Source organism: Carettochelys insculpta, chromosome 8 (assembly GCF_033958435.1).
Source record: "Carettochelys insculpta isolate YL-2023 chromosome 8, ASM3395843v1, whole genome shotgun sequence".
Classification (NCBI taxonomy): Eukaryota; Metazoa; Chordata; order Testudines; family Carettochelyidae; genus Carettochelys; species Carettochelys insculpta.
The window spans coordinates 32,455,497-32,480,686 of record NC_134144.1 but is presented as its reverse complement, the minus strand read 5'-3'; the positions used below and the strand labels follow the sequence as shown (position 1 = coordinate 32,480,686).

Genomic DNA, 25,190 nt, shown 5'->3' with positions numbered 1-25,190 from the left:
AACTGGTTGGTCTTTCATGTCAGTTTCTCTTCCTGTGTCCGCAACAAACTCCTTTAAGGTCTCAGAAACTGCATTTGGTAATAGGTTTTTTTTTTTTTAGGTTTTTAAAGCTTCCTTTTAAAAAAGTATTCAGAGAGGAAAGTGAAATAACTGAAGCCTTGATCCAAAGTCTATTGAGAGATTCAGTATGGAAGCATAAATTTGGGGGGGGGGGGGGACACCACTGTGACATGCAGCCAAACAGAGGATTTGAGGCCTCTGCTCTTTGTTAGCAGCCCTTGGGGTTAGTGCTGGAAGATGTCTGGTTCCCCTGAAGGGAGCACTTGTGTCATTCTTGAGTGACCTCTTCTGGCTGCCATCACTAATAAGGCTTGACCCATAAGCCCTGACTAGCCTAACAACCTAGGGTACTTCAGAGAAAATGTCCTCCTTTACACATCCCTTGCAATGGCTGAAACTTGGAAACTGTTTTTACACAGACCTTTTGCAAGGGGCGGGTGGATGGGTGGGGGACAGATGGAGAATACTGATATTGAAAATATGTAAACGGCAGAGTCCAGGTGCAGACAATCAGAAGGGGTTACGAAGAAAGAGACTTTAGGTGCCCAATAATGGGAAATCAAAGAGCTCATAACATGAACCTGCAAGTCTGATTGCAGCTGGGGATTGTAGTGCATGCACAGATATAAAAATATGTATGCACAGCCCTGTACTCACACTTCCTCTACCATCTCCACACAGGCTGTGTGTATTACATGTGACAGCCATGCAGTTATTATCGGCAAGGCTATGCAGTTATTACGGACAATCCCTGACATTTCATGCCCCCCGAGGGTGCCTGCCCCCTACTTTGTGCACCCCCTGAATTAGGAGCCAAAATTTTACTCATTACACATTTGACTGTGTGGTATTCTTCAACACTTTGGCTGTGTCTGAACTTGGCCAAAATTTCGAAAGGGCCATGCTAGTGGCCAAATCGGAGAATGCTAATTAAGTGCTGAAATGAATATTCAGCACCTCATTAGCATTCTGCCAGCCGCGGCACTTCAAAAGTGCCACATTTCAATTGCATGCGGCTCATCTATCCGGGGCTGTTTTCAAAAGGACCCCGCAAACTTTGAAATCCCCTTATTCCTATCGCCTGAAAAGGACCCCCATGTAGACGAGCTGCGCATGACCGAAACGTGGCTGGCAGCTTGCTAATGAGGCGCTGAATATTCATTTCATTGCCTCATTTGTATTCTCCGATTTGGCCATTAGCATGGCCCTTTCGAAATTTTGGCCAAGTGTAGACACAGCCTTTATGTTTCATAAGCAGCTACTGCGCATGCTCAGTAGTTACGAGAGTATGACCGGGATGCTGATTGTCCAACGCTGCATTCTGGCTGGCTGCTAAGGCCTTTGTGGTAACTCCATACCCATATACTACCGCGCAACAGAGCCAAGCTGGGACTTCATCACTCACATGAAAAGTCTGTCCCTAGGCTCATTGTGTGGAATGGATGAGGAGAAAAACCAATGGTAGCAAAAGATTGTTTTTAAAAAAAGATGCAGCCTCCTTCGCCAATGCCAGCTTCAGTTTCCCAAGTGATTTTTCTAAATATCCATGCAAGTATTTAGCAGCAAAGGCAGACTAATGTGCAAGCAGCTTCCCTACCCACAAACCCACACACGCTTACCTAGGTTCCCTTACAGCTGATTTTCTTTCTCTAGATTCACTGATTTAAGACCAGTAGGGGCCATTCTGGTAATCGAGTCTGACTGAGTGTGTAGCACTGGCCAGAGAGCCCCCACCCAGCAATTACATCAGCTAGTCCATGACTTCCGTTTGAGCGACAGCATGGCTTTTAAAACATCTTCAGTCTTAGTTTAAAAATTTCAAGTGATGAAGCATCCACCCCGGTCCTAGGTAAGGTGTTCTCAAGACTAACCGCCCTCACCATTAAAACATGTTTCAAACTCAGGAACTAATTGTGTGTGGGGTGCGGGTGGGAAGGGATGTTTCTGCTGCACCCCAGGCATGAAGTGATTTCTATTTTATCCAGGGTTTCCAAGGGTCACAGTTTGGTTTAATGGCTCTCCTAGGCCCCACTATACAAATTCTTTCTGCATTCTGTTTCAGCTTCCAGCTACCAGAGCTCATGATGCCTTTTTTTCACCCTGCTAGATTAAATAGTTGTTTATGATCAGGAATCAATTTCCCATGTATGTATGTGTGGGCTCATAATCTCCTGGAGAAACTAAACAGAATGAATTTCTTAAATCTATCACAAGAAGGCCAGCTTTCCAGATGTTAAATCTTTCTTGCAGCTCTTTTCTAAGTCCTTTCCAATTTTTTAACATACTATAGGAAATTTGGTTACTAGAGCCGGACATAGTAGTTCTTTATTGGTCCCACTAATGTCACATATAAAGGTAATACCACCATGCTACTCTGACTAGATAGTTCTCTGCCTATACATCAAAGCACTCTTAGCTAACATAATGCTGGGCACTCACATCAGCTTATTTAGCTGCCAGAGTCACAGGTTTCCAAGATCCCATCTCCCATTGTATAAGTGTGACTAGAATTCTTTGTTAATAGAGATATATCCTTGCATTTGAGTGCGAGAAAAGACAGGTTTGAGCCCACCCTGTAAAGCAATCCATGTTAGTCTGCATAACTAAGCTGCCTCCTTCACATTTTTACAAGTTCACTCATTTTTATGTCATCTGTAAATTTTATTAGAAATGATTTTATATTTTCTTCCAGATCATTGATTAAAGCTATTTAACAGTATTGGGCCAAGAACAGATTCTTGTGGGGACCGCCCTCCCACTGGGAAACACCAGCAGAAGACAACTCTTTCCAATTTATGTAGTTCGATCTATGAATTAACCAGTCTTTAATCTCTTATGATGGGCTACATTGATTTTGTGCAATGTTAATTTTTATAGCAGAATATCATGTAGTACTAAGTCTGATGGCATGCCACAAATATAGTAATACAGTTACCTTTATCAAATCAAACTGAATTTAACTAGGCCCATTTTTCCATTAAACATGTCAATAGGCACTAGTTATGCTTCTATTGCACCATGATTTTTGACCATGATCAATATCAGGCAAATTGGTCTACATTGGCAGGAGTTATCCTGTTTTCCTTTTTAAAAAAAACAATTCATATGACATTAACTTTTAACTTTTTTCCAGTTCTCAGAAGTTGGATATGTCCATGATGTGTTAAAAGTCAGCGTTAAAGGCTCCAAAGGTTCCTTGGCCAGATTCTTTTAATGCTCTTTGTATAGAAATTATTCAGTCCTGCTGACTTAACTTTAACAGCTGCTGTTTAACATTCTCCCTAGTTACTGATGGAATAGGAAGTAAAGAGACCATGCAGTTATCTCAGTGACTGAAGTACCATGAAAACCCTTATAACTACTTAGTAACTTTTTGGGAAATGTAATTATAGCTTAGAAGTGCTATAAAACCCTAACACTGTAATGTTGCTGTGTTAAAAAGGAGAATTTAAATATTTACAGTAAAAATGAGGTGCCTGATCCTCAATAACTCCATTTCTGGACTTAAGGCACCAACAAATATGTGAGAGGGACAGTGGTTTTCTGCGCTACGTACTCTGTAGCCTTGTTGGGGGGGCCTGCCCAGGCCTCAGTGGAAGTTGGAATAACTTTAGGCCGGCTCTGACTTAAGCTCCATTTCCCATGGCCACACATGCTCTGGCCACACCTAGAAGTCAGCGCTGATCTATCCCCTTAACTACAAACCGAGAAGTATGGCTGGTGGATGCCTTTATACCAGGTCTGCACCAGTCAGGGAGGTCAGGGAACTGTTTCCACCAGCACTACTTCCCAAAACATATAGCATAAATCCCCTACCTGTTTTAATACACTTTAGTTCTTAGTGACTAACCAGAACCCAGAAGGTCCCTTCCAAAACCCAGAAGCTACAGTGTGTGGCCTTTTCAGAGACCTTCATCCTCTTTTTGTTGTCCAAAACCTGAACCAAAGACCATATTTAATTTTTACAACAGAAAGTGAGTTAAAATTGGTTACGAAGCAACAAATAACTTTTGAAAGGTCAGTTGGGTTTGCAAAGCTGTAACATGGATATGTAGTCCACATTACAAAAGAGAGTGAGGGTTAGAAAAAACTAAGAAACTAATATAATCAAATAAGGAAAAATATATTACTTTTGCCCTTAATTTTCTAGGAACTTCTTTCATAGTGGAAGGATACATTTCATAACCCCCATTTTTAAAATTAAATGTAATATTAAAGAGCTATCCTCCACTAGCAATGACACTTCAAGTTTTGCCTCAGTAAGCTAGTGGTACACTTCTCAAGCTGTTGAAGGAAGTTAGTATCTCATGGGATTTCAGATCTGAAGTGTAGTCATCAGTAATACTTAAACATGTCCTGGCATTAGAGCTGGTCAGGAATTTTTTAATAACACTGTTTAATTGATCAAAGAAGATTAACTGAATCTGAAACTTCTTGGTAGGAACAAGGTCTTGAGCCCAGGGTAGACTTTCTAGTCCAGGAGCAAACACGCTTAGAAGAGCCAGCTGTCCAGAACACTCAGCTGGGATGTGAGAGACAGACAGAGGTTCAAACCCCTGCCTGATCTCTCACAATTCAGCGGAGAGCCCAGAGTATTGGCAATTGTGGGGTGAACCTGTCTCAGTCTCTCCTGGGGGAGTTGTTTCCTTTCATGTAAATAATTCAACAGTTACTGAGTGAGAGCAAGTCTGCCTCAGGCTCTTCAAAGTCAATGGCAAAACTCCTGTTGATTTTATCGTAAGTCTCTTTTCAGTTCTAATTTTAAAAATAAACTTTGAATTAAACTTTGCCCTTCACTATCCTCTTAGGCTATGTCTGAATTAGAGCGATCTGTCGACAGAAGTTTTTGCTGGAAGATATCTTCCAACAAAACTTTTGTCAACCGATCATATACAGACTCCAAAGCGGATCACTCTTTTGATCTGCTCTGTCTACAGAGCGAGGCCGGACTGCCTGGTTACTCTCTTGCCAGCCAGCCAACCAGAACACCTGTTCTCTGCCCATGCTAAGGCGTGCCTACCTCCAGGAAGGCCAGCACAGCTGCAAGAGCAGGGCCTTGCACTTTCTGGCAGACACAGCTCTTTCCAGCAAGCGATGGTGCCAGAGCAGCCCCTGGGCTTGCACTGGCCACACCCAGAGGGGCTTCAGCACCTCCTGATGGTCGTCCTCCTCTTCCTCATGCAGGATGACCCCAACACCACTTCTCAGGCACTTGCCATGGCTGCCAAACAGTCACACCTACACCCACCCCCCACCAGGTACATAGGAACATCTGGAGGCACCACACCAGTTACAACTGGTGGGACTGGCTGGTCATGGGGCAACCAGCAGTGGCTCCAGCACTGCTGTGTGCAGAAGGCCACCTTCCTGGAGCTCTGCCCCTGGTTTCCCCCTGCCCTCCAGAGACAGGATACATGGCTGTGGCCCATCATCCCTGTGGAGAAGCAGGTCGCAGTTGCCCTCTGGAAGCTAGCCAACCCCAACAGCTGCCGCTCACAGGAAACCAGTTTGGCCTAGGGAGGCCACCTTTTGGCCCCCCTCATGGAGGTATTCACGCTCAGGCTGCAGTATCTGCATGGGAGGGAGGGGGTGTCCCACCAAGGGGGCCTCGGGAAGTGGGGTTGGGCGTGTGAGTAGTGGGGTGGGTGTGGGTGGAAGCCCCCATCTCCAGGGGACCATGCCATCCCACCCTCACACAGCCCTGCTGCTGGGGGGAGGGGTGGCCTCCTGGGGGGACACCCGGAGAGCTCAGGAGGGAGGGGGCAGGGGACTCCCCCGGGCCCCAGAGACTCCCTCCCTCTGCAGATCTTGACAGCCATCAACTCCATCCTGACACAGAGGATCATCCATCTGGGAGACACGGATGCAGTTGTGGCTGGAGTTGCCACCCAGGGGTTCCCAAACTGCATCAGAGTTATCAATGGGACCCACATCCCAGTCCGTGTCCTGGAGTACAGCGCGGCCAAGTCCATCAATTGCAATATCCATGGTGCTGCAGGTGCTGGTCGCCCACCATGGACAGTTCACTGACATTCATGTCTGGTGGTTGGGCCAGGCACATGACACCCAACTATTGCGCCACTGCGGCCTGCGCCAGAGGCTGGAGGCAGTCACATCTGTCCCCCGTCATGAGCTGGTGGTCGGGGACATGCAGATGCCACTCTGCATTTTGGGGGATGCAGCCTACCTGCTCATGGCCTGACTCATTAAGCCTTACACTGGGCAGCTAGATCCCAGTCAGGAACTCTTAAATGGCCACCTGAACTAGGCCCAGATGCAGGCTGAGTGTACCTTCTGCCAGCTCGTGTCATGCTTTCAGAGCTTGCTCACCTGCCTGGATGTGGGGGAGCACAATATTCCCCCAAGTTGTGGCTGCATGTTGTGCCCTGCACAACATAGTGGAGGGCAAGACGGAGGTCTTCCTCCTGGGTGGGGTTTGGACACTGGCTTCCAGTATGGGCAGCTGGACACAGCTTCGATCCATCAGGCCCATTGAGAAAGCCCCCCCGCCACATACCTGCAGCTCACAGCACTGTCTACAAGTGCCGCCTCTCACCTGCGGGCATGCCTGCATGCTGGGAGCTGCACTCCTCAGAGTGTCTGGGGCCCAGCCATTGCCCTTGTGGCTAGACCTCCTCCAGCCAGGGCAGGTGCTGGCAGCAACCCCCACTGAGGGCCTAGGGCTCGTCCAGCCTCCCATGAGGGTGGCAGCAGGCTGATGCCCATGCCCGTGCCCGTGGGCTGCCTTCTCTGGGTCCAGGTGGAACACACTACCAAGCACATGGTTCCACATGCCAGAATCACAGGGTGAGGTCCCTCCCGAGCCAATTAGGCAGCACGCCCTATCTGGGGTGTGTGACACATGGGGTATTCACTGGAGGCACCCTCTCCCAGCACCAGCAATGCTCGGGAGGTGGTCTGGCTGGCAGAGACTGTCTACAAAACACCTTGGGAATCTGAACGCTCCACAGATTTTGTTGACAAAACCCTCTAGTGTAGACACAGCCTTACAGCACAGAGAGAGAACTACCTTACACTTCAAACATATACAATGTTTTCTGCTTTTTCAGGTGACAGAGAGGCTGTTAAGTCTTATTGCTGCTGAGCTTTCTCCCTCAGTTGAGGCAGACAGAGATCTGGCACCCAGATTACAACCTCACAAGATACGAACTATTCAGGTCCTCTATCTTGCCAAAGCATGAAATGATGACCTAAAATTTCTAATGCTGGAGAATGAAAACCAAGGAAAATGTTGGGAGATTTAAATTTAAAGAAACCAACAACAATACAGAGTCAGCTTTTCTTAAAGCTTTATTTTTCCTTTAATAACGATAACATACACGCCATGTGGTACTGTACTAGCATCCCACACATCTGTACCAAGTGCACTTTGGTCTTGGTAGAGATCATCTACTTGTCTGCTGTTGAATGAGTTGCAAGAAGAGTTTGCCATGTCTGGCGGTATGTGGACAAGTGACCCTTGCTGACTGCAGAAGACTACCTTGTTTGTCTTCTCTTCTGACCTGCCAAAAATAAGATTCTTTCTTGTTTATTTCATTTTAGATTTTTTGTTATTTAAACAAAGTTCACCAGGTTTATAAAGCATTTAGGTTAATTCCAAATGTTAGGGTCGTGGCTTTCTTTTTACTGTCACCTAATCCTTAACTCATGCATTTCTTCATAAGTATTGCAGCACGTAGCTCCATATATTGATTTCCATCTCTTGCAATATCTTTGTGGCCATAGGATAAGCAAAGGAGGGTGTCTGTATTTACTTTGAATATCCAGACTTATCATAGTGTGTCACTTCCATTACATCACTGAAACCATTTTTTTCCTTGGTTGACACATTATACATGACAAACTAAAATACTTTCCAATAAGTAATTTATTATACCAGACCTGTGCAGCACTAATATTGTAAATGCTTAACCAGTTTGTTTTGCAGTGGTGTGTGCACAAAATATGCAAATAGTATTTTGTTCAAATAAGCCGAGGACAGAGTAACTTATCTTTCAGTGCCTGACTAAATCTGATTTTTGTTTGTGGCCAGCATGAACACTGACCTTTGCCTCCTTGAATGATCTTTCCATCTCCTAGAAAGTTCATGAAAAGGTCACAGAGCTGCACTGACTTCCTGTGTGTGTGTGGACATGTTTCTGCCATTGATCTGATGAAAGGGCTGCTCTTGCCCATTCTAAACTTTACCTCTTCAGATTTTTAAGCCATCTCAGAAACGATGAAGGTCTTGATAAGCACAAGAATGCATTATTTTGTATATTCAAACATTACTTTTAGCCTCAACTTTCATTGGGAATCTCTTCCTATTTAGCTTGAAAGAGCCATAGCTGAGCAACACAAATAAAAATGATTTCTTGTATATTTGTTAGATGATTTCGATCATTGATAAGTTCCCTGCTGCTTGTCACCGTAAAAGGGGGTTATGAATCTTATGCAAGCTGCTCTGCTGACACCATCAGTTGCCGAGGCACTGGTTTCCCAATCTGACTGCAGAAAGCAGCAGCATGAAAGAGAGGGTTTTAAATCTCTTCTGAGAAGCTAGTTCTATTTACAAACAGCCAGGATAACACTGGAATTGTGAAAAATGCACCCGAGTCATACTTAGAATGATTGTATGTGAGGGATATAACAATACTTCTCAAGACTGTAAGCACCACATATATTCATATCTTTTGCTATTTATCTTGCAGATATACAGCAGTGGAAGTTCCTTGCTCTTAGCTGGTAGGCTTGTAGCACTGAGGAGGAACGATCTCTGGGTTTGTCACTGGCTGTATATCACTGCAGCTGTGCCTTTTGATTACACAGAGGACTCCTCCAGCCATTAATAATAAGCAGTACTTTTTGTCTAGTGAATGCATCTCGACACAACCCTTTTCTAACACCTAGGATGGTCACTGAGGTAGAAAAGGTAAATTAAAGATGAAGCCCATTTATTTTACATTTGCACTAGGTGCATAAATGGGGATAGCCTTTGCTCAGTTTTCAAAAGCCAATGCACTGTTCCTTTTCTTGTTATCCCCCACAGTTTCAGTATGTTACATTCCCACACACATTGACCAAAGCAAGATACCATTGTTAAAGATATCTCTAGTGATCGTTTACTTGGTCGCAAGTCTTACAAAATACTGAAGTCATAGTAAATAGCAAGGTACACTGGCTGATCAACAATCCAGGTGTGTCAATGTGTCAAGATTTACCTTATAGGGAGAGATTGATTTTCTTTAATCTATAGGCCGAATGAAACCATAAATACAAATACAGCATTGCTAATTTAAATACCTGTATCTAATTTTGTCTTGCATAATAGGTTTTAAAGACTTGCACATTCTCCACTGATATAAATCATTCATCTCCTGAAAGTGCTACAAGTCACATTTAATGCTTGATCCCAAAACTCCTGACACTCCATTTGGAATTAATCTTAAACTCATGCTGCTGTCCTTAGGTATTAAAGTCCACCATAGGAAAGCTGCTCCCAAGAGGTGTTTGCAGTCAATGCACAGAACTTATCCAGAGCAGGACTACATTGATCATCACTTCTAAGGTATTTGACACGATGGGAAGAGCTAAAGAGTGTCCATTTTAACTTTGCATTTCATCATGTGTCGAAGCCTTGCAATTTCACTAGTTTTATGCAAAGTCAGTGAGAATTTTGGGTGCAGAGGAAATGAAAACTGTGGCCCCATGGAGATCAAAAGCCCTTCCTAGACATTATTTCAGATCCTCTCCTTTTATTACCAAAAGGAGTCATCACACCAATAAGCTCAGAAGTAGATTTAAATGACAGAAAGATTCCAAAATATGCAGGCCATTTCCATTATTCCACATACCTCACAAAAAGGTACCATTCCTTTCCACAGTTCCCAGTAGATTGACGCTCTCTATTTTGGTAGAGCTCACAGTTCTTTCATTGAGGGTCTTGTGGTTATTTTGCGAAATATGTTCCTCTTAAATCTACGATGACAATTTATTTAGGCCATGGAGCTAGTGTTTTAATTTCCCAAACTTAGATTTATTCCCAAAATTGTAACGAGGGAGAAAGCACATTCTGGAAAGCTCTGAGCTACATGCTTTGGCTAGTGTTCTCTTCCTGTGTTTATAGCCTCAGTTATTCTCTTCATGATTTTAGTATCTGGAATAAACAAAGTACTTGCAGAATGGTGCACAGGCTACAGCTGCAGACATGCATAAGCATTTCTGCACACACAGAATATTTGGTGTCATATTTTATTGAGTCCTGTCAAAAGACAGTAAGATACTATGTCATCCTTGGAATGGCAGTAAATACATTTCAAAAGGACACATTCTGAGTTGTGATAAAACAATATACACAACAGTAAAAATAGTCTAACATGTATATAGCCCCTGTTATGCCAATGTCAGTAGAACAGATAAGAAAATACTAACTTTTCTTGAGTTCTGTGAATAAAATACCTCACAATAATTAGTTGGACACAAATGACACTAAATTTTGACTAACCATACATTTATTTTTCTATTTAATGGCTGATTCCACAGATCTGATATTTTTATAATTTTCTCATCCAGCCGCCTGCAATATTGTTAATTTGTTGGTGGCTGGATTGAAAGTATGAATTTCTATGCACTTAAAACTAACAGAAGAAATATCACATTTGGTATCAGGCAGCAGTGATGTACTTTCAAAAATGCACAGCATCTTGAAAGTTTGGTCTCATATCACTATTTATATTCCTGAGAAATAGACATGTCTCACACTCTGTAGCAGCATTTTGTGACATTTGGATTTACAGTGTTCAAGTTTAGGACTGTAGCCCTTGCAGTCTGTCAAAAATGGCTTCTCTGTCCATTTATTTTTGTCTTCTGTGCTCAGTCTGAATACCTTTTGTAAATTTATACTTGACAACTGTCGTATTTCAATAGTTGGCTTTATTTCACAATCTACCTTTGCTTGCTCCGTTGCATTAGCTGAAACAACAAATTTAATCCACAATGTCAATAGTAAATTATAGTGCAGATGTAATATATGTCTGACATCATTAAGGTCAAGGCCACCTGAAAAAAATGCAAATAATGGATGCAAAGGGTCTTCTCAGAGAGGTAGAAGCTTGCTCCGTATTTAATATTATGAGAAACAGATTATTGCAGTATACTGTATTATGTTAGCCTTTTAATTACAGCCAGTATAAAAACTCTATTGAATATAAGAGTGTTCCCACAATGTGAGACACTATTGTAAGGAAATTTGCTATGTAGTTTTATTTCATATTTGGTAACTGCTAAATAGTTAAAACAAGAATTACTTTACTCAAAAGGTTCATTTAGAGCACACATTTTCCATTACTCCAGCTGTTTGTTGGGGTTGGGGGAAAACATTTATTGCATACCTGCCTAAACTACCTTGCCGTTAAAGTATCTAAATTACCTCGGTGAATTCTGAGCACAGAAGTGGTTGATGAATTGCTTTTGCATAAATGCACTTTTGCTTTGCTAGAACCCAATTTTCTGTATAAAAACACACACATGCAAAATAAAGCAACTACTGGACTCTCTCAAGAAGAAAAATTGAAGCCTGGAATTTTCTCTGTGTAATGAAGTTTTCCTAAACGTTGCTTGTATTATAAGCACCCGTAGACTCTGAGGACAAGCCAAAAATGCATTCTTTTTCGGCAGGGAAAGAGCAGTTAACGAATCATTTTTTTCCTATGTGAAAGTGTTTGTTCCTGTTAATTTGTGGTATTATTTTTACAGGCCAATTTTTTTAATATCACAATTTGCTTCTGGTTTAAGTACTCCTTTCCAAAAGGGAAAATATTTCATGTCAAGTGAACCATAAACAAATTCTACACGTGGAGGAATTAGAGATTTCCATTCCTACAGGCCCAGTTTGTTTTATCTGGCAAGAACAGCACCAGCAGCCAAGACTTTTCATTTTGCAAGTCACCCGTGTAACTTGGTTTCAAAGCATTTTCATCTGTTAATAAAAAAGTCTAGACCAAAGGCACACGATGGCAGGGCATATTCTGGTTCTTACAGTTTATTTTCACTATAGCCGCACGGGCTTCATGTAAGGAAAAGATCATCTTCATCAGAGCTGCAGTGGCACACTTTGCATTTGATATCCTATAACATCTCTACTGCGTGGAAGAACACTTGTGAGAAATTGTGTTTGCTGAGCTTGATTCAAAAAGGCGACTAACTTTACAAATGTGAGTAATACCACTGACTTCAAGACATGCGCATGCTGAACTAGTACCAAGAGGCACAACTGAACATGTACATATTCTTCCATTAAGTTCTGTGCTGAATCAAGTCCATATCTGGGGCAATTTGGAGACACACCACACATTAGAAGCACTGAATTTCATCTTTACTAAGTTCGAGTCCAGCCCACGTTGGACAAGACTAAAAGCAACCATTGTTCTCTGTATATCATGGTCTATAGCCTGTGTAAAATGAATTGAGTCTGAAGTCCAGTTTATTGGGGTCAGGTGTCCATATCAATTTAAACGAATCAAAATTGTCATTAAGTGGCACCCTTATTGTCAGCCTCCAAGAAGAACCCACAAACTGAACATGCACAGAGACTGTTATCTGCTCATCTGTAGATATGGTCTTGTCATGCTGGACTGAGAAGGGTTGTTAACTCAAACGTGTATTGTGGTCCTGGCTTGTGGGTAAACAATATGGATAATCAGGCAGGCCTTTGTGGTCGTGAGACTGACTTAAAATCAAAGCTATAACAAAACTCTGAAGCTCACATGTTCTTCCTTAAATGCAAGGGGCGAATGGCAAGTAGTGTTAGTTATGCTGGAATCAAGCATAGATCAATTAATGCTGCCCTTAAAGGAAAGTTTAAATCTTATTGTTAGCTGGTGCTCTTAGCAGCTGCATCATTACGATATTTACTATTAGCGTCTGCTCCAGTAATCAACAAACTGCACATTATTCCATTAGCAATGTTGCACTTTCTACAAAGTGTCGCAATTCGAATTATTTATGTTAATGTACTAACGCATTATTTTACTTATTTACAGTTCTTCCATTTGCTATGAACAGTGATGTAATGTTTACAAATCATTTTTATGAAAAAAGCAATGTCACACAACGTACACAGGCCTGTAACACGTATTCAGACAAACTCCCACAGAAGTCACGACTTCCGAATTGAAGATCGTTCCCTCTTCTGCCCCATGTCGCCTTCTTCTCCCCAGTTACAGGTATGAAAACTACAGCTGCATTAGCTTGGTGGCTTGCTTTTTACAGTGAAAAAACTGTGACAACTGTATTGGCAGGAAAGAATGTTGTAAAAATGCAATGGCTTGGGTGGGTTGTGTGGGAGGTATGTATAAGAGGTCCTGGGGAGCAGAAGGGAGGGATTTATATTAGCAGGAGCGGGGATTTTTAATACAAGGCGTACTCAGGAGAAGAGGGCATGGTGATGACATGTTACAGTCAGTCCCTGATTGGAGGTGATCCATCATGCATATACATTCAGCCAAGGGAGTGTTAATTTCCCTGGTGGTCCAGCAGCTCTTTCGGATGGCTAGATTATGCAGGGATTTACAACAACTGGGACAAAATAATTTATGAAAAACTGACAGGGATACCAGAGCAAGCCCTGAAAATAGTGACCTCCCTGATTTTCAGAGACACACAGTCATCCTAGGCATCACTTAACTAAACATGGTCAGTTCTATATTGCAGAATAGACTATAGCCCATCTGTTTTATGAAGGTTATTTCCTATACACAGTGATGACCAGAACCACAGCCCAAACCTGCACTCATTAGTACAGGATGCAACCACATGGGCAGCCCAGAGACAGTGCAGGGTGCAAGTACAGGCAGAATTTGGACCATTATGCTATAGCTTTTTTAAACATAGATTTCAAGGACCCAGACCACCATCTAGATAAAATAATTTTAATACTTATGTTTAGTACTGAATGCAAAAGATATATTGCTGCAAATTTAGCCCATTCCTGAATCTGGCTATTTTTTTCTCTTTTTTATAATATTTCATATTTTATTAAGGCAAGGAATATGAAGGTAAGGTGATCGGAGTGAAGAGCAGATTTGCAGGGTATTAGATAATGTAGGGGCTCTCTTATGCAGCCTCAATTTATATATTCAGCTTTATGTGCTGAGAACAGAGAAAACCACACAACCTACATTTTTGGGTGGATTCTATCCAACCCTTAATTCTTCCTTCCTTCTCACTTGAAAATTCCAAGACTCTTCTCCCTGCATTCCTATCTGCATGCCAGGATCTGAAAGTGAATATCTCCCTTAGCTGTATGTAATTAGAGGCAGTTAATTACAGATTTTTCACAACTGAAATGACAGTGTTGAGAAAAACAGCTCTCTCAGTGAGACAAAAATAGCACAAATGTGGTTGACGTGATCTCCAGCCTCATGTAGAAATAGCTCCTGACCACAGATTTCTAAGAGATATTCTGGATTCAGCACAAAACAATGTTAGCCACTGTCCAGCAAGTCTTAGAAACACTACGCACCATTTTAATGTTATTTCCGATAATAAAAACTGGGATTGCTACAGAATATTTGTGCAAATGGATTTTAGTGACAGCAAAGGGGTCCAAAATCTTTGCTTTATGATTCAGCTAGTGGCAGATGACACTGCCCCTCATTGCCCAAGGAACGTGCTTCAGACTTGGTTTACCACAACTGTATTCAGTTCTCGGCTTCTCTATGGGGCCTGCTCACTAAGAGGCCAACTGTCTTGCATAGCCCATCATCTAGAAATGGCATTGACAATTCATTTCCCATAGGCCACTGAACGGACATCACTTGCATGAGTTGCAGTCTTTATTGAGATGACATGGACTCAACCCAGCAATCTGGAGTTGAAATTCACTCTATCCCATTACCGATCCCTTCAGCACCAAGTCCCACAAACTATCAGTAGACCTCATCTTGCAATCTGCAAGCTTCCCATAATTGTCATATATTTGTTTTTTCATCTAGCTGTTTAGTAGTCTTGAAAATCCTAAATGCCCTTCTCAGTTCTAATGTCTCTCTCTTGCCAAAGCTCTGGATTGTTTGGAAACCAACTGACCATACGGATTATCCATCCCTCAAGGTTTTTAAGTCCTGGCTTGACAAGATCCTGGCTGGGATGACTTGGTGGGGGTGATCCTGCTTGAAGCAGGGGGCTGGACTAGATGACCTCCTAAGGTCCCTTCCAGCCCTATGATTCTATATGGGTCATTTATTCTGAAGTAAATGTTTCTAAATCAAACTGAGTTACGGAGCATTTTTAAAGGGTCCAGTGTTTGTAAGTGCTGCTTAACATCTCAGTTAATATCCAGCTTCCTGTTTTGTTCTAAATGTGTTGGAAAGAGAAATTTTGCAGGGAGAGGAAAAAGGCTTGACAATGTAATGCCACCCACAATGAAAAGTAGTTGTAACATCACGTGTAAACTTGTGATTCTTCTCTAATGACTCAGAACCAGATAAAGAGCACTATGAGCCTCCAGTCTCAGTCATGATCTGATGCCAATGGGATTAGACTGTGATGAACTATATGTATATACCTAAAAGGATCAACTTTACGCCTGGTAAAATGTACAATCGATTCCATAAGTAAAATAATGCAATGATTATGCTGATTGCTGTGGGATTGCTCCTTATAGTGCCTGTTCCTAGTGCAGTCAAATGGCAAAATTCTCATTCACTTCAAATGCGAGTGAGACCTGGTCCATCAGGCCCTAGCCAGGATGCAATTGGTTACCGTGTTAAAACACAATCTGGTAGTTACACATTCATGTTTGGTCTTATGCTTATCAGCAAATGTCTGCTCAGCGTGCAGCAGCAGTCAGAAGCAGAATGTTAGGACTGATTAGGAAAGAGATAGATAAAAAGACAGAAAATTGCCACTTTAGAAAGCCAGCTCCTCGAATAGCGCCTACGGTTCTGGTTGCCAGATCTCTAAAATGATATTAGAACTGGAAAGCACAGAGAAGGACAACAAAAATGTCAGGAGAGATTAAAAAGACTGAGACTGTTTACTTTGGAAGAGACAACACTTGCTTGTGTGTGCACTGACAGAGGCCCATAAAAACATGAATGATATGGAGAAACTGAATAAGGGAGTATTATTTATTTATTCACAAAAAATACACAAATTAAAGGAGCCAGTCAATAAAATTAATAGGCAGAAAGTTGAAAACACACATAAGGAAGTACTTCTTTGTGCAAGGCACAGTCAACCTGGGAATATTGTGAAGGACAGAGTATAAAAGGGATTAAAAAAGAACTGGATTTCATGAAGGATACGTCCGTCAATGGATCAAGATGGTAAGAGACCCTGTGTTCTAGGTATCCCTAAATCTCTGACTGGCAGAAGCTGGGACTGGATGACGGGATGTGCGCTAATGGTTATACTGTATGATTAATGTTGTAGGCTTTTTATAGATACACAGAACTTAATATACAGTTTAAGGCAATAGATCATTAGATAATCGTCAGCTCTTGCATATGAGCAACCCATAAATTTGGTATTAAAAGAAAATTAGCCTCTTTTAGACTGACAAATAGTTAAATACACAAATGAGGGCTAAATATTTTACAAACTTCTTTGTACAGACTCTTAAAGATAAGCTCAAGCTGCAAAATTGGGATCCAGATTTTGAACTCCCCAAGACATTTTTGTGCTTGGAACTTGTGTAGAAGTAGTCAGGTGTTGTGGACACTCATCACCTTTGAAAATGGAGTTATTTACTCAGATGCTTACTCTTAGATGCCTAAATCTAAAAATATTGTCCCTTAGGCACACTTTTTAAAAGGTCTCTCCAGTACAGCTCCAGTGACACACAGTAGCTCATCTCTTCTGAAGTCCCAAGGACAGACAGGAGCAAATGAGATGCCAGTAATACTTTTGGATGATTACTACAGAAAGGCCAATGTTTGGATCTTGAGCCACAATTCACAGAAGTTCAGATTCACTTTTAAAGGCACTAAATGCATTAAGAATACGTGCAAGACCAGAGTTACACTGCGCACCAGGTTTTCTGAAATGAGACTGTAGAGTGATCTTACATGTCCTTGATCTTGGCATTTGCTTCAGTTCTTCTGGCAGTGCTGTAGTTGTAAGGGGCACAATAGGCAATGCTCTTATCTGTGATTAATAGAGATGATCTTTTCAAAGTGATAAATACAGGTAGGTAAAGTATCCATAACTGTATTTATACTACATCATAGATCAAAAAATCCTACAACCTAGGCATGATAATAAGCCTCAACTCTGTGTAACATTTCTGGCTAAGCTTTCTAAAGAGCATGGCTCATTTTGTCTACAACTCGATTTTCATGGGACATAAGGGCTACGTCTACACGTGAAGCCAACATCGAAATAGCTTATTTCGACGTAGCAACATCGAAATAGGCTATTTCGATGAATAACGTCTACACGTCCTCCAGGGCTGGCAACGTCGATGTTCAACTTCAATGTTGCGCGGCACCACATCGAAATAGGCGCTGCGAGGGAACGTCTACACGCCAAGGTAGCAGACATCGAAATAAGGGTGCCAGGCACAGCTGCAGACAAGGTCACAGGGCGGACTCAACAGCAAGCCGCTCCCTTAAAGGGCCCCTTCCAGACACAGTTGCACTAAACAACACAAGATACACAGAGCCGACAACTGGTTGCAGACCCCGTGCCTGCAGCATGGATCCCCAGCTGCCGCAGCAGCAGCCAGAAGCCCTGGGCTAAGGGCTGCTGCCCACGGTGACCATAGAGCCCCGCAGGGGCTGGAGAGAGAGCATCTCTCAACCCCCCAGCTGATGGCTGCCATGGAGGACCCGGCAATTTCGACGTTGCAGGATGCGGATCGTCTACACGGTCCCTACTTCGACGTTGAACGTCGAAGTAGGGCGCTATTCCGATCCCCTCATGAGGTTAGCGACTTCGAAGTCTCACCGCCTAACGTCGAAGTTAACTTCGAAATAGCGCCCGACGCGTGTAGCCGCGACGGGCGTTATTTCGAAGTTAGTGCCGCTACTTCGAAGTAGCGTGCACGTGTAGACACAGCTAGGGTGTCCAGTGCTTACAAGGCATTGAAATGTTGGAGTTGTCCAGATTTTTATTCTGGAGCTGATTTTTTCTCCCATCTTCCCCCAAAGATTCATTATTTGCCCTCTGACCAGAGCGTCTACTCGGAAATCTGTCTGTTGAGCTCTGAGACTCAACCAACAATGATTGTCAGAGGTTCTGATCCTAGGAGCTGCTGACTTGATTTGGAAGTGCTTCACCCAAGATGAGGAATTCACCCCTTCCTACCAAGGGCACAGCAAGTCTCCAGCCTCGGTCCCAGCACGTAGCTGAGAGGCGGGAGCCCACCCGTTCATTTTCTACATAACAGTGTCCAATACCGATAAGTTTTTCAAGCCTGCTCAGCGGTACTCAGACCATGTTCCCAACAGAGCTCTTTTGAACATGTCATTTCCTTGAGCTGGCAGCTTGGAAGAATTTAATATTTACCTTCAAACTCTTTTTTTTTAAAGACAGATGCTAAATTTTGAATTTGTTCATTTTCATGTAATTAAAATCTGAAATGTCATAAAAATAAACATTTACTGTAATGAGAGTTTAATTGTTCAGACCAATGCGTAATAAGGCATAAGCTAACCCACAAGGTTCAGATCTGGATGAGTCCAAGTGTGCGGGTGTTAAGGCCTTGATGGAGGTGGGCTGGGCAAAGCACGGTTTTTGTATTTGTTTATTTACAAAACTGTTTCACATAAGCCATGCAGGTGAGGGGGGCAGGGTGAGGAAGCAATCTTTGCACAAATAACTCAAGATATACGGTAAGGAGAAAACAGCAGCCCCTCTATCTACTCCCACTTCTCCGCAAGCCCCTCTGGTCAGACAACAGATCTGAGTCTATTGAAAGCTGCTTGTGCTCTTAACTGTCACAAGCTGGAAGTCTCCTGCCAAAATGGAAGTGTCACTTCCGATTCCGCAAGGGGCGTTTGGGGCCAGGTTTTCCCCTTTCTTGTTCAAAAAGGCAGGAAGGGCTCCCCACCTCAGAAAGTTGCTACAGAATTAGTCTGTGTTCTGTTATCCAAACAGGAGAGAAAAAATGGTGGTTGGAAGTTACAGTCATGATTAAAACCACAGCATCAACAGGTTTTAATCTCTTTAAAGGGTATTATGAAACTGCAGAGCATGGCACTACTTTACATAGGGCAACAGCTGTAGCAGAGAGGCCTGACATACAGAAATGAGCAGCAACCCTTCCAGAGCCTCTTCCACCCGCTGGTAGAAGATGGCTCCACTCTGCTGAGAGCTATACATAAACATTCATTTTTTGTGCCATGCCAAGACGTGGATTTTTCTAACAGAAAGTTAATGGAACTCAGCACTACATTCCTTGGCTCTCTTTTTATATTTCTACTAATGCAAGTTCCCTTCCTGCACTAGCAAATTTACTACAATATTTTGCAACTCCTCTTTCGCTTTCTTATGCCATGCCCATAATATTTGGAGTTTGCAGGGTTTTTTCAGATCTTCCACCTGGGACAATATTTGCATGGCCGCATACCAAGTAGGACTGGCGGCTTTGGCTTGTGCCTAGAAATCCGAGGCACATTTTGCAGTGAGTTTCTTTTCAGCACACCAAGCCACACAGAGAATACAGTCCCTGTCTAAGGAGACTAAAACACGCGAAGGAATATTTCTAAGGTAACTGTAAAATTGCTCTGTTTTTCCATTCTTTGCTATGTCTAGATTGCAGGTTTGTCAACAAAATGGCCGTATGGTTGACAAAACCCACGGTTTGTTGACAAAACCCACGGAGCATCCAGATTGGGAGGTGTGTTCTGTCAACGCTACGTCAACAGAATGCAGCACTTTTGTTGACACCCGTACTGTGCTCGCCACGAGGACGAATGCTGCTGTCAGCAGAGATCAGTCAACAAAACAGCAGTCCAGATGTTCTGTCGACAGAAAAGGCCTCCGGGATGCTGCCCAGCTGCCCTTGTGGATGCCCCGTCCACAGCAACCAGTGCTCTACAGTTCCTGCTTCCAACCATTCTTAAAGCCTCAGGGCGCCCAGGAAACCCTGTGGCAGGAAGCTGAGAGTGTGCAAGCAGCAGAGTGACCATCTGCAGTCCCACACGCCCTCACAGACCCACCACAGCCCAACTCCCCCTCCCCACCCAGACAGGACAACAGCCCAAGAGCATGTTATTGCCATGAGGAGGAGGAGCCTGACAGTGGACTTCCCCATGTCAAACTGGTGGCCCGCCAAGCAGTAGCTGTTGAGGGTGGTGAGCTTCCAGAGGGCAGTTGGGACCCACTCTTCTCCAGGGATGGTGGTCTGCAGCTCGGTGTCCTGTCTCTGGAGGGCAGGGGCGAGCCAGGCACAGAGCTCCAGGAAGGTGGCCTTTCACATTCAAAAGTTCTGCAGCCACTCCTGGTCATCCCACTCCTCCATGACCAGGCAGTCCCACCAGTCCGAACTGGTGAGGTGCCTCCAGAGCTGCCTGTGCACGGAGGGGAGAGGGGCAGGTGCAGGTGTGAGAGTCCTGCAGGCAGGGCACTGTCCCTGAAAATGGCCTCAGGTTCACCCTCAGTGAGGAAGAGGAGGATGGCTGTTAGAAAATTCAGCAGCTGCTGCAGCATGTCCGTGTGGGGCCAGCACAAGCCCAGGGGCAGCTCTGGCGGCATGGCCCCAGGGACTAGCTGTGTTACCCGCAGAGCCGCGAAGCCCTGCACTAGCTGTGCTGTCTGTCGAGCAGGTAGGCACACTCACAGCACAGGCAGGAAGCGGGTGTCTGGGAGAGTGGTCCCTGTAAGTGCGCATCTCGCCATGGTTTCCAGAAAGAACTGGTGACCTGCAACCCTGTCTGATGTGGTTCCAGTTGCCTTTTTGTTGAGAGAGCAGCCAGACAGCCTGGAGGCTCTCTGTCACCAGAGTGGATTGCTCTTTCAATGGGCCTTGGTATCTGGATGTGATCTGTTGACAGAACTTTCATTGCAAAATATCTTCCAAAACAAACTTCCGCCAACAAAACCCTGCAGTCTGGACATAGCCCTGAGGTCTGACTAGACTCCTCTCTGACCCTGGATTTCCACAGGGAAGCAATAGTCCGAAAACCTTCTATCATCTAGCCAAGATATTCTGCCTTTTTCCTCAATGGACTTCAGTAGAGCAAATTATATCTTTTCATACCTCAAAGATTAGCACATGCAATCTATCCAAAACTCAACTTCAAAGCCACATGAAGGTTTCAACTGGAAGTGTCAGCCTGCGTCCGAAGTAGGACAAGTTACTGGCAGCATATTACGCCTCTGCTGTGGTATTGTAGTAACTCCCAGTTCATCTCCAGGAGAGATTCAAGGCACTGTTGCATGCTCATGAAGACTTACCCCCTCAGAATGGTCTCTCGCTCCCTCTGTGCCCCATTGTGCTGTTTATATTCAGGAGAATTTCTCTAGGTGTCACACCCAAAGATGATGCTAGCAGTTCTATGCAATGGGCCCTGGCTTCTGGAATTCGCACCTTCCAGAAATGTTTGATTCAAAAATTGTACTGTGATGCAAGCCGCATCTCTTTAACCAGGTGTTGTATTAAGTACAGGGTTTGTAGTCTGACTACTGACTAGGTTCCTCCCCAAGGTTCATTTGCTAGGGGCAGAGGCTTTCTTTTCTGTGTACGGTGTGATCTGAAGCTTGTGAGGCATGCCCAGAAATTATAGCAATGAGCACATCTTAAATATTTATGGTAATCATAGAAGCCTAGGGCTGGAAGGGACCTCAGGAGGTCATCTAATCCCCAATCACGGGGCTAATACTACACAGAAAAAGGCTGTGGCATCCTAAAGGGAGCTGAGATAGGAGATTGTAACCAGTGCCACCATGGACAGTGTCATCATCCATGCTTGAGTAACAGAAGAGATAAAGCATAGAGAGTATTAAATCTTAGAGAAACATGCAGGGAGCCATATCAAAGAGAACACATGAAGAGAGCGATCACAAGAAATACAAAGTATTGTTGAAGTGCCATGTGAATTGCCACCCAGCTCTAGACAGAAGCCACCTGGGCATTGCTGGCGAAAGGGACAGCAGTCACTCACAGCTAAGGTGCCACCTCCTAGCCACGCTCTGGAATCAGACCTTCCCTGGCGCAGGGCCCCCTTGGGCAGTCTCTCCACCCATTCTCTTTTCTCATGCTGCAGCCTCTCTCACCCCAGGAACTACAGCCTTTTTATGTAACTCAGCCTTTCAGCCACACCACTGCATGGTTTCCCTGGAGGGAGGGCGCATGCATGTGTTTAAGTCTTTCCAGAACAAATCACAGGCAGTTTGCTGTCCTTTGTCTGGTCTATGCCACATCTTCTGTGGGTAACAGAGGAACCTGAACCGACCCCCTATTCTGGATTGCAGCTCTTCTGATCAGGATCCAAGGCTTCCACTTGCTGACATTGGTTCTTTAATCTTGAGCCTTTGCTGCCTTTCTGGCTCTCTCTTCTTCTGTAGGTTTGCCAGCCCAAACTTCCCCTCCAGAGGGCAGGATTCTCTGTGGGCTACCTAGCTCCAACCTCCCCGACCCAACAAAAGATTGCTTTCTCCACAATCCCCGTTCTGCACCGAGCTCCTGAGCTCAGTTAATTAGCCCTCCTGCCACCCTCATGTCTGGTACGGGTTGGACACCCCATCACAAAGTATATATGGTTGGAATATTCAGTAAAATACTTTGACTCAACTTGAGGAAATTTGAGCAAGTCGCATGACTTCTACAGTAAACTTTGGGTGGAAGAGAACAGATTTAGGCCCTGAATGGGGCCAGTCACAGGCTGGATTGGTGCTTCAACTATTACAGCCAACTTCAATTTGTGCATTTGCTTTACTGTCATCTCCCAGTGTAGAACAGCTGGTCACAAATGCACTGGCAAGGTCCACAGAAAAAAGGCTTCTAATGCTTTGTGACTCAGACTAATCTCATCACCAGCACAAATGCCTTGCCAACCTGACAAGCATGTAATGTCTTGGAAGCATCCACATTTCAGAGCTGCTTGTGCTCAGTGATTGTGTCACGGTGTAGCAACAGCTAAGAGAGGACAGAGAGTTATAATTATCGGTGCATGCCAAATACAATGTAATATGTAGAAAAAGGAACATAGATCTTTACCAAACATTTTTATCCTGAAGTTTGTGGGTGAAGCTGATACTTGTGTAAATGCGAGGGTAATGACATGATTAGAGAATTTTAAAGTGGGGTCAGGCTGAATAAGTGCCATACATCATCTTAATTATGATTAATTTATTAATTATTACTTGTATACAGGGGTGCAGGAATAATTTTATAATGGGGGGTGCTGATGATGGAAGCCACATTATGTGTTTGTACGGTACCCCCAGCACCTCTATTTCTAGCACTATTTCTAGTGATCAACAAGAAGTCCTGTGGCACCTTATAGACTAGCTGATATTTTGGAGCATAAACTTTCCACAAAAGCTTATGCTCCAAAATATCTGTTCGTCTATAAGGTGCCACAGGATTTCTTGTTGCTCTCAAAGATACAGACTAACATGGCTACCTCTCTGATGTTTGTAGCGTGCTAACAGTTCACAAGGTGCTTTACAGGCAGGAATGACAAGATGCCTGCTGTGAGGCTGTGGTATCTAAACAGACAATAGACATAGGATGGAAGGAATCAAAAAAATGTGATTGGACTGGGAAGTTAAGAGCCAATTTGTTAGTGCCAAGATTTTTTACCAGAGTGCTAAATTCAGTGTTTGATGTTTACTCTTCTGTTAATTAACTCATCCCTGCCAGCAACAAAGGATACATATTTCTCTGGTATGGTTTACAGGCAGTGATGTGCATAGCTGTGTAACTGAAAAAAGGTGCCATTGTAATTTTGTAATTGCCATTTCATGACAGTGATATATATTTGTACTTTCTTACTTGATTTCCTTCATATGTAGTGGGATGGCTAAGGAATGAGCTATACCGCTGGTCTCTCCCAGGGATGCTCTTTCCAAGTGATAGCCCTTGACTTACACTCTCCACAGTGGAAATCCACAGCTCAGCCCACTTTAGACTGGCTTGACATATTGCAAAATCCCTTACTCCCCTTTTCTGCCATGTTTACAATGAAGGCACTGCTTACACTGCCTTGCAGTCCCTTCCTCATGCCTCGGAAGTGCAGGAGGAGAACAGGTCAGAATCGAGATGCAGTCAAATAGGTTAATATATTTGTAGACATCCATCAGGATTTGCATACCTGCCAATCTCTTATGTCTGATCAAACTATATAAATAAACAATTCTTTATCTCAGGGACTACATGGCCCCCATCATCATAGCATAGTAACAGAGTATCATCATAGCATGTAACTGTCTCACCATCTTTAATGTATTGCTCTTCCTCATGCCCCTGTGAGGTAGGGAAGTGTTACCACGCCCATTTTAGAGGTGTGGAACTGAGGCAGAGAGCAGCTAAGACTTGTGCAAGGTTAAAAAGGAAATCTATGGCAATGCAGGGAACTGAACCCAGGTTTCCATGGCTGGTTCTTTTCTTTCTGATTTCTTTCACCACAAGCCCTCATTTGATGAGGCACCTATGCAATTAAAGCACATATTCCAAAACATCTTCAAATGACACTAGGCAGACTTTCAGCAGGAAAGCATCTATAGCACATAGCAGTGAAAGTACCAAGTCATATCAGATAATGTCCCAAAACACCAACCCCCATCATCCTTACTGTCCTGAATTCCATCGCGCACTTCATCCTTCAGTCATTGAGAAGTGCTGCTCAGCAGCACTGGGAAGTTGAAAATTTGCATCAGAGAGGTTAGTTCCTCTTTTAGAAGACCCAAACTATCAGGTTATCTGTCCAATTCAAAGTGTACCAAGCTGAGTGATTTTAGCTGTTTTCTCTGACTGCAACCCTACTGCTGTCAAGCCAAAGACAAACTTCACCTGTGCCTTTTGAGATCCATCCTGCATATCAAATGGCAGGATAACATTACCCACTGTGTACTGACAAAACATGTAAAATCAGAGTTCAGACCAGCAGAACTTATCAATTGGATAGGCTGCACATATCCCCCAATGGTGCTGACTACAGCAAGGGCTCCTTGGGCAACCATTC

At 43.6% G+C, this 25,190-nt stretch overlaps 1 protein-coding gene across 2 annotated transcripts in view; it reads right to left on the bottom strand.

The window, feature by feature from the left end:
- LOC142017084 (uncharacterized) overlaps nucleotides 1-25,190 on the bottom strand; it is a 173,161-nt gene that overhangs the window by 68,897 nt on the left and 79,074 nt on the right. The window contains exon 6 of one of the 2 annotated variants that reach the window (XR_012646432.1): nucleotides 7,380-7,583. The exons of the other annotated variant lie outside the window; for it this stretch is intronic. The gene's annotated coding sequence lies outside the window, so the exon portion shown is untranslated. Of the gene's footprint in view, nucleotides 1-7,379; nucleotides 7,584-25,190 lie in introns of those variants that run through there. 2 annotated transcript variants of the gene reach the window in all.